The following is a 15100-nucleotide window of genomic DNA, read 5'->3' on the forward strand; positions in this document are numbered from 1 at the left end:
AGACAATTCCAAAAAAGAAGCTATAAAAACTTGGAGAATAAAAACAACATCCTTGACTAAGGCTAAGAGCCTGCCCTACCAAATTGACTGTTTTAAAGCAACACACACTTGAATATAACGGAGAAGCAGATTTCATTATGTTTGGAAGATGAAAATAGGAAGGAGATTAAGAACTAATCTTAAAACTTGAAAATGGTCATGGATAGCTTACAGTTGCAACCATTTTAAATACTTGATAGAAGACATCTACCAGCCATCTACCATCTAGTATCAAAAAACTTGGATATAATAAAAATAAATTTCTACCTTTTTGATATATGGTGAAACTTTCCTGCCAGCCTCTAAATTTTAAAAACATTCCAGATTTTTACACTGTAGTGATATCAGTCACTAAATGAGAATTAAAGCTCAATGCAAATAAAATTTCCAAGTGGTGGTGGATAGATAATGAAATTCCCAGAGATGCCCACATCCCTCTACTTGTTAGAGCCTGCAAATAAGTTACCTCCCAAAGAGAGCTTTTGCAAATGTGATTAAATTATGGATCTGCGACAGCTAGATTGTTTTGCATTCTCCAGATAGTTTGAACATAATCATAATAAAAGAGGAAAGGCAATCAAAACCAGAGAGGAGCTGTGACAAGGCAGAGGTTGGGGTACTGTATTTTGAAGTAGAAGAAGGGGCCATGCGCCAAGAAATGCAGACAGCCTCTAAAACCTGGAGAAGTCTAGGAATAGACTCTCCCCTGGCACTCCTTTCAGACTTCTGATTTCAAAAACCGTAAGATACTAATATATTGCTGTTGCTTTCAGCCAGGATATTTGTGGTATTTTCTTACAACAGTGTTAACTAAAAACATGGCAGATACCAGCCAAACATTATTTGGTGTTGGAGTTCATCTCAGCAGGATACAAGAAGAGTACATAATTTTCTTCCCTTGATGACTGAAACGATTAATGAGCCATTCCATGTAGCAACTTTTAAGTGGCATTTAGTGGAAATAGGTAGTTTCATACCAGCTATAGTTTTACTCAGCAGAGGCACATTGTTTACAGCTTAAACTCTAAGCAAAAAGTAAGTCTATATGCAAACCAGAATTTGAAATTCAGAGAGATCTTTCAAACCTTTCTTTGTCATGTTCTTTACATTCAACTCTTTAGTATCTTGTAATACTCCATCTCCAAAACATCACCTGATGAATCCATTCAGTTCCAGTTCAGTGATTATAATTCTAATTCAAGACACTGTTGTGTTTTGCTTGATGTCTTAACTGATAATTTGCATCTCTATGAGTCATTCTTTAAGAGCAGTCATGGTAATTAATACAATCTTGTTGAAGAAAATATTAGAAGTTCAGTCAATCCCCCCAAAATACAAAATACCAAAAGTCTTTACAGACACTATTACCTGGAGTTCACAAATTGCTAATATCTCATCTTTGCAGATATGTGTTATTACAAATATGACAACAGAAATAGACATCACAACTCTGAAAATGTCTTGTCTGTTTCCCTCCCCAAACTTAGACTTAAATTTAGTTTTATCATTGCAAACTGTTTCTTATGCTTTTTGTTGTTGTTGTTGTTGTTGTTGGCTGTGGGGCCTGAACTCTGGTTCTGGGCGCTGTCCTTCGGCTCTTCAGATCAAAGCAAGTGCTCTACCAATTGAGCCACAGCGCCACTTCCAGCTGCTTATGTGGTGTTGAAGAATCGAACCCAGGGCCTCATGCATGCGAAGCAAGCACTCACACTGAGCTACCTTCCCAGCTCCTCTTATGCTTTTTTGTTTGTATACAAAATATAGAATTATTTTATATGCTTTAAATTTTTAAATATAAGGTATCATTTGGTACCTAGATTTTTCATTTGCATATTATTGTATTGAAAGCAATCCTTGTTGATTTCTGATTTCCACAGGGTCTCACTGTATAGCCCAGACTGATCTTAAACTCAAAAAATCCTCCTGCTTCAGCTTCCTAAATGCTAAGATTATAGGCAATTGACCATCAATTGTTGACTTTTATAGATTCTGTGCATCTTTTAAATTGCTGTGTATTATATGCCTCTTATAAATGAACCACAGTTGATTTCCTTCAGTTGTCATAATGGTGGACATTGAGGTTGCTTTATATTTTCTGTGTCCCATTGAGCATTTCTGTGCACATGCCTACAACTCTTTTATTTAAATTTCAAGTTGTGAGGTTATCAGGAATGCACATTTTCAAAGTGTCATGTCTAAAAAAGTTGTTCTCATTTATACTACAGTCAACTCTTGAATATGGTATTTTCAAACTTTAAAGGGTTTTGTTGTTGTTTTAACGGTTCTTCAGTGATAACTAGTGAAATCAAATATCTTTTCATATGATTATTGTTTTCTTCTATGACTTATCTGTTCATATCTGCTGCCCAATTTTTGGCTTCTATTTTGGAAGTTTTGTTATTACTGTTTTAGATCCTAATCATTTATATTATTTATGTTGCAATTATCTTCTCTCAGTCTTTTAAATCTTTGTATAGTGTGTTATAGGCCATCTAGAATTTTTTTTTTTTTTTTTGGGTCCGGACATGGGGCCTGAACTCTGGGCCTGGACGCTGTCCCTCAGCTCTTCAGCTCAAGGCTAGCACTCTACCACTTGAGCCACAGTGCCATTCCGGCTTTTTTCTCTTTGCTTATGTGGTGCTGAGGAATCGAACCCAGGGCCTCAGGCATGCAAGGCAAGCGCTCTACCACTGAGCCATCTTCCCAGCCCCGCCATCTGGAATTTTAATCAAAATAATATTCACTGCCGGGCGCTGGTGGCTCATGCCTGTAATCCTAGCTACTCAGGAGGCTGAGATCTGAGGATCGCGGTTCAAAGTCAGCCCAGGCAGGAGAGACCGTGAGACTCCTATCTCCCATAAACCACCAGAAAACCGGAAGTGGCGCTGTAGCTCAAGTGGTAGAGCGCTTGCCTTGAGCTGGAGAGCTGAGGGACAGCGCCCAGGCCCAGAGTTCAAGCCCCACGACCGACAAAAAAAAAAAATAATAATAATATTCACTAATTTGAGTGCTAAGTTCTAAACTATAAACATTGCTCTTACTATCACAAGTTGTGATATATATTATAGCGTGAATGTATTTGTTCTGAATATTTATTTATTTTTGCCAGTCCTGGGGCTTGACTTCAGGGCCTGGGAGCTGTCCCTGAGCCTCTTTGTGTTCAAGACTAGCACTCAACCACTTGAGCCACACCACCACTACTGGCTTTTTCTGTGTATGTGGTACTGAGACTTCCTGCTTGAATTGGCTTTGAACCATGATCCTCAGATCTCAGCCTCCTGAGTAGCTAGGATTATAGGCATGAGCCACTGGCACTAGGTGATCAATCATTTTTAAGTGGTCTGTGAGGCCTCTCTCTCTCTGTTTCTCTCTCTCTTTGTTTCTGTCTGTCTCTCTCTGTCTCTCTGTCTCTCTCTCTGTCTCTGTCTACCTCTCTGTCTCTGTCTCTCTCTCATACTCTCTCTGTATCTTTTGGTAATCCTAGAGTTTGATCTCAGGGAAGATTCATTTTGTTTCCATTTTTTGACCCTATTGATAGTACCTCAATAAGCATCCTGTATGACTTTATCTAAGCATGTGATTATTTCGTTGTGATTTCCTGGAGTAAGATTGATAGGAGAATATTTGCATTTTTAATTTTGCTATTGACAGATCTAGTAGTAGTCAGAGAACTCACTTGTAGCAAGAAATAAGAGAAGATTTTAACGTCTTCTTATAGGAAACATCACTTGTACACAGACCTATATAGATACAAATGTGTTATCTTTTTTTTTTCAAAAGAGAGGACAATCAACTTCTGGTAAGGAAGTTTCAAACAAAGAAGCATTCCATTGGGATGTGTCCTTTGTTTTAATTACCACAAGTGGGAAGTAGAGTGGGGTAGGAGATGGGGGCAGGGCCAGGAGACTTGAAGAAGAAAGAATACAGAAATAGAAAATTTCCCAAGTTCCCTTTCATCAATAGGTGACTTTCCCCTCTGGAGCACTGCTGTTCTAAAGCAGGATGTCTGAGCATCTTGGGAATGCACAATGACGGGGCTCTTGAGCACTTTTCCTTTCAAGCTCATTGACTTCTCATTGTATTTACTACTTTTGGGTAAATATTTTGTAGTGTACAGCACGTAGTTGCATGCCACTTAAATGTTTTTTTCACTATTCTGTGAACAAGAGTGGGAGGAAAGGGAAAGAATAGATGAAAACTCTCCATAAAGATACAAGTGATGCTTTCGAATCCTTAGACCAATGTGCAAAAAGACTTAGTGGAGCTAACTGCTCAATTCACTAAGGTTGCTCGGCATCTTTTGGGGGAGAAAATAAAATACCATAGTTTGAGTTAGAAAGAAAAAAGCACACACTTCTCCTTTCTAAATATATTTATCAAATTATTTCTGATAATAAGACTAACACTAGCAGATGCTAGTTAGCCCTTTCTTTCTTTCTTTTTTTTAATCATCACTAGGACTTAAACTCAAGACCCAATGCTTGCTAGTCAGGCATTCTACCACTGATCCATCCCTACAGCCCTGTTTTTTCACATAATATTTTGAGATAGTATCTTAGAAAATGCCTGGACCCATGCTTGGACTATGATCCACCTATTTTAGGCTTCCCATCATAGCTGGGATGATGAGAGGAACTACCATGCCTAACTGCTTCCATTTAGATAGAATCGCACAGACTTTTTGCCTGGACTAGCTTGGGCATGCAACCCCCCCTAATTTCAGCCTCCCACATCCTTGGGAAAACAGGAATGTGCCACTATGCCCAGTTATTGGTTGAAAAGGGGTCTCATGTTATGCCTGGGCTGGCCTTGAACCATGATTCTTCTTAAATCAACTTCCCAAATAGCTGAAATTGTAGGCACTATTTGCACCTGGCTTATCAGTTAATGTTTTAAGAATATCACTATTAATAATTTCCATTAGGAAATATAAGTTCTGTACAGAATAAATATTATATATATGTAAAAAGAAAATCAGCACAGTTATTTAAAAATATGATGGAAAGCTATGCTATGCACAGTTGTACATACCTGTAATATCAGCTGCTTGGGAGGCTGAGCCAAGATGTTCAAGAGTATGAGGTCCATTTGGACCACAGAAAAGATTACAGACATAATCTTGTCTCAAAACAAAAGTAGTCAAAAGATGAAAACTGGCTGGGCACTGGTGGCTCATGCTTGTAATCCTAGCTATTCAGGAAGCTGAGATCTGAGGATTGTGGTTCAAAGCCAGCCCAGGCTGGAAAGTCCATGAGACTCTTATCTCCAATAAATCACTAGAAAACCGGAAGTGGCACTGTGGCTCAAGTAGTAGAGCACTCGCCTTGAGCTGAAGAGCACAGGGACAGCAGCCAAGCCCCACCACCGACAAAAAAAAAGATGAAAACTGAAAACTGGGCTGGGATGCGCTCAGTGGCAAAGTGCTTGCCTGGTTTTGATCCCCAGTACCAAAAAAGAAAAGACAACAACAACACTGAACAGGAAAAGCACCTGATTAATCTGTGGCAAGTGAACTAATTTACACAAAAACTTATTTTTCACATAAATTGATCTGCATTCTTACTAGCTTGCTTTGTGAACACTTTGAGAGATGTAGACACAGAGAATATTTTTTCTTTTTAGTTTTGTTTTCATACTTTTGCATTTGAATTATTGATCTAAGAACATTCTAGAATATGCATCTATATATGATTTGAAATTTGTCAGCTTTTGAAAGGACTCTTCAGATTCATATTTTAACTAATACTAACTCAAGTGGATGACGTACCCATGAGAAGACAGAGAAATTCTTCATCAGTTCCTCAGAAAAGAAAAGATCAGGTTTTAAGCATTCTTTTGCAGTAACACCGGGATTGTGTCTTTTCATCAGCTCTTGGCTTGGACAAGTCCTGGGCCTGGTCTTCATCAGGTTTCGGGGATGAAGGTGGGGACTGGGCATATCTTTCAGTGTGGGCCTGGCTAAGAAGTGCATATCTCTTCTTTTAAGTCAAAATCTTCAAAGCAGGAATGATTAGTGGGTGGTTTAGGCTATGAAGCCAAGGAACTGCACACACCTAATTACCTGTGTCAGGGGGCATCGCACAACTTGGAGGAGAAAAGGAATCTTTGGAAATTATGATAAAGAAACATCTATGCAAATAATTTACAAGATCACCCCAGGATTCAAGTGGTTTCTTCATTATTTGCAGATTTTTTTGAGCTGGGTGCCTCGGAAAACCACGGCATATTTAGCAGATTCTGAAATTCAACACAAACGAAACAGAACCATTCTTCGCCCCAATTTGCTCTTCTGGTTTGATTCCTGTTTCTGTAAGACAAACCCTGATAGTGGTATGCTTGTTAGTGTTTTGCATTGCTATTCTGTTTGTATTTTAAGAGAAATTGGGATGGAAAAAACCTCATGAAAATAACTTTTTCTTTCTTCCTTTTATTAGACCTGAAACTAGGGCTTGAATTTGGTACCTGATATTTTTCCACTCATTCATTAGTGCTGTACCAACTGAGTCAACCTGTACAATTAGCTCATTAATGATAATTATGTAATATAGCTTTTGCAGACTTCAGTTCCTCATTTGTGAGGAACAATATAGAACTAAAAAACCAGAAATCTCTGCTCATGCCCTAACTCTGGCACTTACCATGTGTTTTTGTTCTGGGAATTTTTTTTTTTTGGGGTCCGGTCGTGGGGCCTGAACTCTGGGCCTGGGCGCTGTCCCTCAGCTCTTCAGCTCAAGGCTAGCACTCTACCACTTGAGCCACAGTGCCACTTCCGGCTTTTTTCTTTTTTGCTTATGTTGTGCTGAGGAATGCATGCAAGGCAAGCGCTCTACCATTGAGCCACCTTCCCAGCCCTGTTCTGGGAATTTTTTAAGTTTTCTAGTTCTCTCTCTCTCTCTCTCTCTGTGTGTGTGTGTGTGTGTGTGTGTGTGTGTGTGCACCAGTCCTGGAGCTTGAGCTCAGGGTTTGAGCTTTTGTGCTCAAGGCTAATACTACCACTTGAACCACAGCTTCACTTCTGCTTTTTGGGTAGCTAATTGTTGACAGACTTTATACTACATGGTCAGGCTCCTACTGGGATCCTCAGGTTTTAGCCTTCTGAGTAGCCAGGATTACATGTATGAGCCACTGGTGCCAAATTCTTACATTCTTTCGCAATGATTTGTCTGATGCTATTTCCATACTTATTTCTATATTAAAGAAAATAAATGTTAACATTAAGAGAGCCACAAAATTAGCAAATATAGATTGTAGAAGTTGCATATGTGCTAGGTTTTAAAATAAAGCTGAAAATCTCTTTAGAAGTGCTTCAATTCAATTTCCTCTCTGCACACCATATTCTCCTTGAGTTGCTTAGCCTCTATAGCTACCTCTACCTGATATCGTCTCTTTCCTCCCATCCATTTATTTACCAATTTGCACCTCAACTTCCCTCCCCAAATTCTCATACACTCTGATGACTTTCCTGAAAATTTTCGTGAACGTTGAAAAATAACTGAACTCTCTAAATAAATAATGCCTCAATTAATTATGTATTTCAGCCCATAGCAATTTTTAGAAACTATTTTTTGTGCCATTGCTAGAGCTTTAACTCACTCAGGGCTTTGCACTCTTAAGTTGGCTTTTTTGCTCAAGGGTGGTACTCTACCACCAGAGCCACACTTCAATTGGAGATAAGAGTCCCACAGACGTTTCTGTCTAGTCTGGCTCTGAATGATTCTCAGATTTCAGCCTCCTGAGTAACTAGAATTTACAAGCATGAGGTACTAATGCTCAACCAATTAACTGTTCTATATGCATAACTTAGTTTTTAAATGATTTATTCTTTTATTTCCAGTAAATACTAGAAATACATCACATTTTCTTTGATATCCGACATTATTTATGTGACATTTCTTTCTCAAATGGGAATGGAACTTACCATTTTTTAAGGTTGTGAAAAGACTATATATTAGTGCCAGACTTGGGATATAGCATAAATGTCTGTTTTACTTTCTCTTTTAAAACATATTCTCCAAAAATGAGTGGAAATAGAGGATGTTTAAGTTCTCAAAAATTAGGGATATGCTTTTCTAGACAGTTTGTCTTGTAACACTGTCATCTTTGAATCATATCTTTTAGGATATGATGTTTGCAAAATGTTTCTAATTTTACTAACATTAAGAGAATCCTATGGTCACATGTTTAAAATGCTGAAGTTAAAAAAAATAGCAAATGATTTCTTCATTTCTCTCCATTCCCTTAAGTAAGTTTTTTTCAGACGTTTGTGATGCATTTAGTTTCTCTTGTAATAATCTGTGTTCCATCCTGAGATTCCCATGGTCTTAATTTGTTTTTAAATTTGTATATTATAAGGTTTATGCTTTGCAAAGTTCTGTGGCTTGACAATGTATAATGCCATGTGTTTATGACAGCATTGTACAAAATAGTGTTATTGTCCTAAAATTCTACTGTGGTCCACCTACTTAACTCTCCCCCCAAACTGGCCAACTTCTCATCTGCCCATTGTCCCCATGGCTTTTGCCTTTACATTCAAATATACAAGTGTGCTTTCCAGGCTGCCTTTTTCCCTAGAGCAACGTGCATTTAATATTCATCCATATTCTTATATCTATATATGGTTTTATATCTCAACCTTTGGAACACTGAATCGTTTTTGTTGCATGAACATATCTTAATATTTAAAATATACCATCTTCTTGTTTCAAGCATGCAGTGCTGTCTCATATATTTCTGCTATCAATCGTAGTTCTTTGGAATGTTGACATGTCTTCTTCCTTAATAGTCTCTGTTTCCTCCAGGTTGCTTTTCTGCAGGCTGTTTCTGTTGAGTTCTGTTTTTACATGAGAGACTTTCCTCAGTCTCTGCTTCCTGCTATCTGCTTAACAATGACTGGGGCACCAAAAGACTCCCTGGAGGCTGAGTATAAATTCTCTTTCTGGCATGGAGCCTCCCTCTTCCCTGCCCCCCCTCCCCTACCACCTCCCCTCCCACCACAGCAAGGTAGTCACCTGGACTGCTCTGATTCCCTGGAGTAGACTTTCTAGCTGGGGATAAACTCTTGCAAGATTTCTAGGAGGCCAAAGGGGAAAGATGACCTACAATTTAAATTTAGTTCAGAATGTCAGCCCAATCTTACTGCCCATTACCATAGAAAAGATTACCAGTCTTCTTGGATAGCTTCATGAAAATATAATTCACAACACACTTCAAGTATGTAATTTGTGCTTAACAAAGTATCCACAGGGTTATACACATTTTTGGATGCCCTTATGCTCTGTATCAATCAGTCACTTTCCTCTAATCCTCCAGTGCCCCTTTAACCCAACCCAGAGCAGGCCTGCATTGCTTCTAAGCCTCTCCCCTCCCCTCTCCTGATCTCCTCCCCTCCCCTTCCCTTCTCTCCTCCTTCTCTCTCTCCCCTTCTCCCTCCTTTTATTATTATTCCTCCTCCTCCTCCTCCTCCTCCTCCTCCTCCTCCACCACCTCCTTTTTTTTTTTGGTGCTGATACTGGTGTTTGAACTTCAGGCCTACTGGATTTTTTTTTTTTTCACTCAAGACTGTTGCTCTACTAGCTTGAGCCACACCTTCATTTCCTACTTTTTGCTCATTAATTGCAGATAGGAGTATCATTGATTTGTCTACCTGGGCTGGCTTTTAACTTCAGTTTTCAAATCTCATTCTCCCTAGTAGCTAAGATTACAAGTGTGAGCCACTGGCACTGGGCCTAACCCACTTTCTGACTCCATGGGTTTGTCTAGTCTGGAACTTTTATGTAAATGGAATCATATACTATGTTCTTTTCTACTGGATCCTTAGCAAATATTTTTAAGCTCTTCTTATGTTGAAGAATGAATCCATTTTTTTCATATTTAATTGCCAAATAATAGTCCATTGTGTAGATATATTTATTCATTTACCAATTGAGGGTTGGGAGCTGTTTCTACTTTGAGCTGCTACAGTGTTGCTGTGAACAGTCATGTGTAACTTTTTGTGTGGGCATGTTTTAATTTCGAATAGAATCATTGTATTACATGAGCATTTTGTATTTGAATCATTTGAGGAATTCTTGGTGTGTTTTCCAAAGGGCTGCACTAGCCATGTAGGAGGACTCCAATTCACATGTCTTATGTGATACTGGTTACCATCTTTTTTTTTTTTGGTCAGGCTTTATGTCAGGGACTGGATGCTGTCCCTGGGCTCATTTTGCTCAAGGCTTGTGCTTTACCACTTGGAGCCACAGCTCCAGTTCTGGTTTTTAAACTGTTATTTGGAGATAAGAGTCTCACAGGGACTTTTCTGCCTGGGCTAGCTTTGAACCATGATCCTCAGATCTCAGCCTCCAACACTCAGCTTTACCATCATTTTTGTTATACCCAGTCTGTTCTATGTGATGTAAGATCTCATTTTGCCCAGGCCGTTTTAAATGTATTTTTACCTTTCCCTCTCAATTCTAGTTCTAATTTCTCCCTGCTCCACTTTCCCTACCATAAATCACGAACTTACAACTTTACTGTTCTGTAGTCTATGTTGTCCCACGTGATCGCTTAGTAGGATCATTTCCGTGTCTGCTATTATCAGCTAACTCTGGCCCAAACATTGCTAGCTTCCAAAATTTCCTGGTTTGTCTTTTTCTTTATTTTCTTTGTCTTCGGCTGCATGTTCTTTTTCTTTCTTTTTTTTTTTTTGGTCGGCTGTGGGGCTTGAACTCTGGGCCTGGGCGCTGTCCCTCAGCTCTTCAGCTCAAGGCGAGCGCTCTACCACTTGAGCTACAGCGCCACTTCCGGTTTTCTGGTGGTTTATTGGAGATAGGAGTCTCACGGTCTCTCCTGCCCGGGCTGGCTTTGAACCGCGATCCTCAGATGTCAGCCTCCTGAGTAGCTAGGATTACAGGCGTGAGCCACCAGGGCCCAGCTGGCTGTATGTTCTTAAAAAGTCATTTGTTGCTAGGCATTGTGGCTCACGCCTGTAATCCTAGCTACTCAGGTGGCTGAGATCTGGGTTGGAAAGTCCATGAGACTCTTATCTCCAATAAACCACCAGAAAACCAGAAGTGTTGGTATGGCTTAAATGGTAGAGTGCTTGCTTTGAGCTGAAGAGCTGAGGGATAGTGCCCAGGCCCAGAGTTCAAGCCCTACAACTGACAAAAAAACAGACATTTGTTTTCTTTCAATGAATTTTGATAGAGAGGAATAGCTAATGTATATGACTAAATTGGAAGTTTATTTTCATTGCACCTGCATTGAGACATATATATACATATAGATGAAGGAATGAGGCTTAACAAGTTTCTGATTTCTGAAAGAAGTAATTAAGGAATAAGGCACAATAAATTAAACATTACCCTTGAAAATAAATGAAAACAGATGCATACTTGAATTATGCATGGTGGTTCACTTAAAAGTATATGAATGTATCTTTTTTGTGTGTGTGTGTGTGTGTGTGTGTGTATGTGTGTGTGCACACATGTGTGCCAGTCCCGGGGCTTGAACTCAGGGCCTGAGCACTGTCCCTGAGCTTTTTAAATCAAGACTAGTGCTCTACTACTTGAACTACAGCTATACCTCCAGCTTTTTGTAGTTAATTGGAGATAAGAATCTCATGGACTTTCCTACACTTGGTGGCAAACCACAATCCTCAGAGCTTAGCATCCTTAGCTAGGATTACAGATGTGAGCCATTAGCTGCTGACTAAGCTTTGGTCTCTTATAGCATCTTATACTATACTAAAAGAGATCTAGTTTGTTTAGTGAATAGGCAGACAATAGATTGGTTAAGTCTGTAAAAGCACTATGTTTACACATAGTGCAAAAATGTGTAGGTATTATGAAAATGTCTCCATATTGTAAATTCCATTTTAAATTTAACACATAAAACGATTAAGTAAGTTCTTTCTGCTTATAGATTTTTCTGTTCCTTTTTTTTTTTGGGGGGGGTCCAGTCGTGGAGCCTGAACTCTGGGCCTGGGCGCTGTCCCTCAGTTCTTCAGCTGAAGGCTAGCGCTCTACCACTTGAGCCACAGCGCCACTTCTGGCTTTTTTCTTTTTGCTTATGTGGTGCTGAGGAATCGAACCCAGGGCCGCAGGCATGCAAGGCAAGCGCTCTACCACTGAGCCATCTTCCCAGCCCCGATTTTTCTGTTCCTTAAGGTTAGCAATTAGAAAATTATCATCAGCTAATTCTATGAACTTAATGTGAGACTGGAACACCATGTTGAGAAATCAGTTCTAATATAGACTTTCTGGTGTTTTCATTTGTTTTTAAGTCACAGCACAGATTCCATACTCCTGATTTAGTACTTTGTCAAATTCAGGAGAAAAGACTATCATCCATAAAGTGCTGATTTTTATGTTGAGCTGTCTTGGTTACATGCCTTATTAGAGTTGTTTCATTGTTTCTGCATCTGTAAAGAAGGGCTAACCATTGCCACATCTGGTAGGAGCAGTTGGGGAGATGGTGCCTAACAGTCTTCCCACATTCATTTTGTTTTCTGTCTCTCATCTCTTCCTGGAAGGTTCTCAAGGCAAAGTGGACATGAGAGAAGATTGGCTTGTGGGCTCTGAACTTGGAAAGTACGCTGAACAGTGAAGAGGCCAGCATGCTTGCATTGAAAATGGCAAAGGTTGGTGGGATAGTTTTCCTAAGGCATAGTAGACCCTGTCAGTAGTTTGCAATACAGAGCTACTGAGTAGGCCTGGCATCATCAAGGGCAGGAGCCTTCTAGATAGACTGCAATTGAGTACCCACTAATCTATCCCTGGGTAATAGAAGGCAGAGATTTGAGGCCAAGTTTCTAGTATGGGGGTGGCTATCAACACTATTTCACAGTGGTAGTATGGGCTTGTCCCTGTGAAAGAAGCCCATATTTTAAGGTGACAAGCCCATATTGCTGACTAAGTTTGTGGGAATGTCTTCAATATCATTAATAAACATATACACATGGATAGTGCAAATCTTATGTGCAAAAAAAAAACAGCCTCTCTCAGACATCTTTTCTTGGACATTGAAGCCATCAGTACTAACAGAACTGAACTGATGCAACAACTGTTTATTTCTGACTAGTTGAGCTCCTTTTATTTGAGCTCCTTTTGTTTGTTCATTTGTTTGTTTGTTCATTTGTTTGTTTGTGTCTTTCTTTCTGTCTTTTTTTTTTTTTTTTGGTCAGTTGTGGAGCTTGAACTCTGGGCCTGGGCACTGTCCCTGAACTCTTCAGTTCAAGGCGAGTACTCTACCACTCAAACCACAGCTCACTTCCAGTTTTCTGGTGGTTAATTGGAGATAAGAGTCTCACAGACTTTTCTGCCCAGGCTGGCTTTGAACCATGATTCTCAGATCTCAGCCACCTGAGTAAGGATTACAGGTGTGAGCCATGGATGCCTGGCTTCATTTGGGTTTCTGAGGTAGCAAAATATATTCCCAACCAGAACATCTTCTAAATAGTCCAAAAGTCTCTATTTCATGTTCCAACTTGATTCACTTTTACAGAGATAATGGCTGGAGATACAGAGATATGCTCATAATCATAGCATGTGAGAAAGAAGAAATGGTCCCCAGTAATAGGCCAGGTACTATGACAGAGGCCTGATTAAGCTTTTTCTGTGGGGACTATAGGAAATTATATAGGGGACTATATGAGTTATATTTGGTGATAGTGATGATGATGATGATGATGATGACAGTAATCACTATTATTTTTAGGTACTATGTTAGATGTTTTATGCAAATTATACAAAACAGCAACTGAATTTATCTTACTTTTCTCCCTTTGTACCAGCTCCCCTTGCCATTCTTTTTACCTTTGGTGCTGCTATAGTCTGTTTAAAAATGCCTTTTATAATTATTGTTTATTTTGTATATTTTTAAATATTTTATACATAAGTAATATTTATAATATGCAAAATACAATATATTTATGTTACATTTACTTTATATATTTATAAATATTGCTTAAATAGTACACCAGTAAACAGTACTATTTAAAACCCATGTCCTGGGTCAAAAAGTACAAATAAAATCAAAAGAAGCAATGTTCTGTTGCATTCACTTCTGCATGAATAACCTTATTAACTTTTAATGAAAATTAGAGCTTTTTGGGGTTCTTTTAACATGATTATTTTTTAATCTTAACACTCTTCAGTGAAGTCATCTTTGAGCAGTTATTACTCTCATCATGTCTGCCAGCTTGACTCCAAAACCTTCCTCTTCTTTTGATCCAAACTCTGACTTCAAAAAGTAGCTTCAAGTTAAGAAAAGGTCATTTTCCCATGGTTCAGTTCTCTGAAAGACTTCATCCACCACGGAAAGACATAGCTGGTAGTGAAGCAATCATATACTAGAACTTCAGATCCAATTGGAATATCATTGTGAACACTTGCATCAGTTGATCTTATTTAAAATACACAGCCCTAATAAAAAGGTGGCCTTTCTGTGCACAAACAGAATTTTCTAGGTATTGAATTGTTTTCTTTTACTTTTTGCTCCACTTCTAGCTTTTTGCTGGTTAATTGGAGGTAAGAATTTCATGGACCTTTTTGCCCACACTGGCTTCAAACTGTGATCTTGGACTTGTGAATAGCTGGGATTACAGACATGAGCCACCAGTGCCAACCTCACATATGGAATTCTTAAAAAGGAGAGGGCAAAGGCAAGGGCTGGGACTTGCTCACCAAAAATCAGCTTGATGAAAACAAATAATAGTGTATAGTGAGCACTAGAATTCAATTTCCCAGATACTTTAAAGAGAAGGAGTGCCAGAGTTCAATTTCATTTTGAACACATTAGAGGGAAAAAATACTTTTTTGGGGGGTCGGTCATGGGGCTTAAACTCTGGGCCTGGGCGCTGTCCCTCAGCACTTCAGCTCAAGGTGAGCGCTCTACCACTTGAGCCACAGCATCACTTCCAGTTTTCTGGTGGGTTATTGGAGATAAGAGTCTCATGGAACCTGTTTCTTTGGGCCTGGCTTACTTCACTTAGTATAATTTTTTTCAAGTCTTTCCATTTCCTAACAAATGGGGCAATGTCATTCCTTCTGATGGAGGCATAGAATTCCATTGTGTATATATA

The sequence above is a fragment of the Dipodomys ordii genome, unplaced genomic scaffold (assembly GCF_000151885.1).
Source record: "Dipodomys ordii isolate 6190 unplaced genomic scaffold, Dord_2.0 Scaffold53, whole genome shotgun sequence".
NCBI lineage: Eukaryota > Metazoa > Chordata > Mammalia > Rodentia > Heteromyidae > Dipodomys > Dipodomys ordii.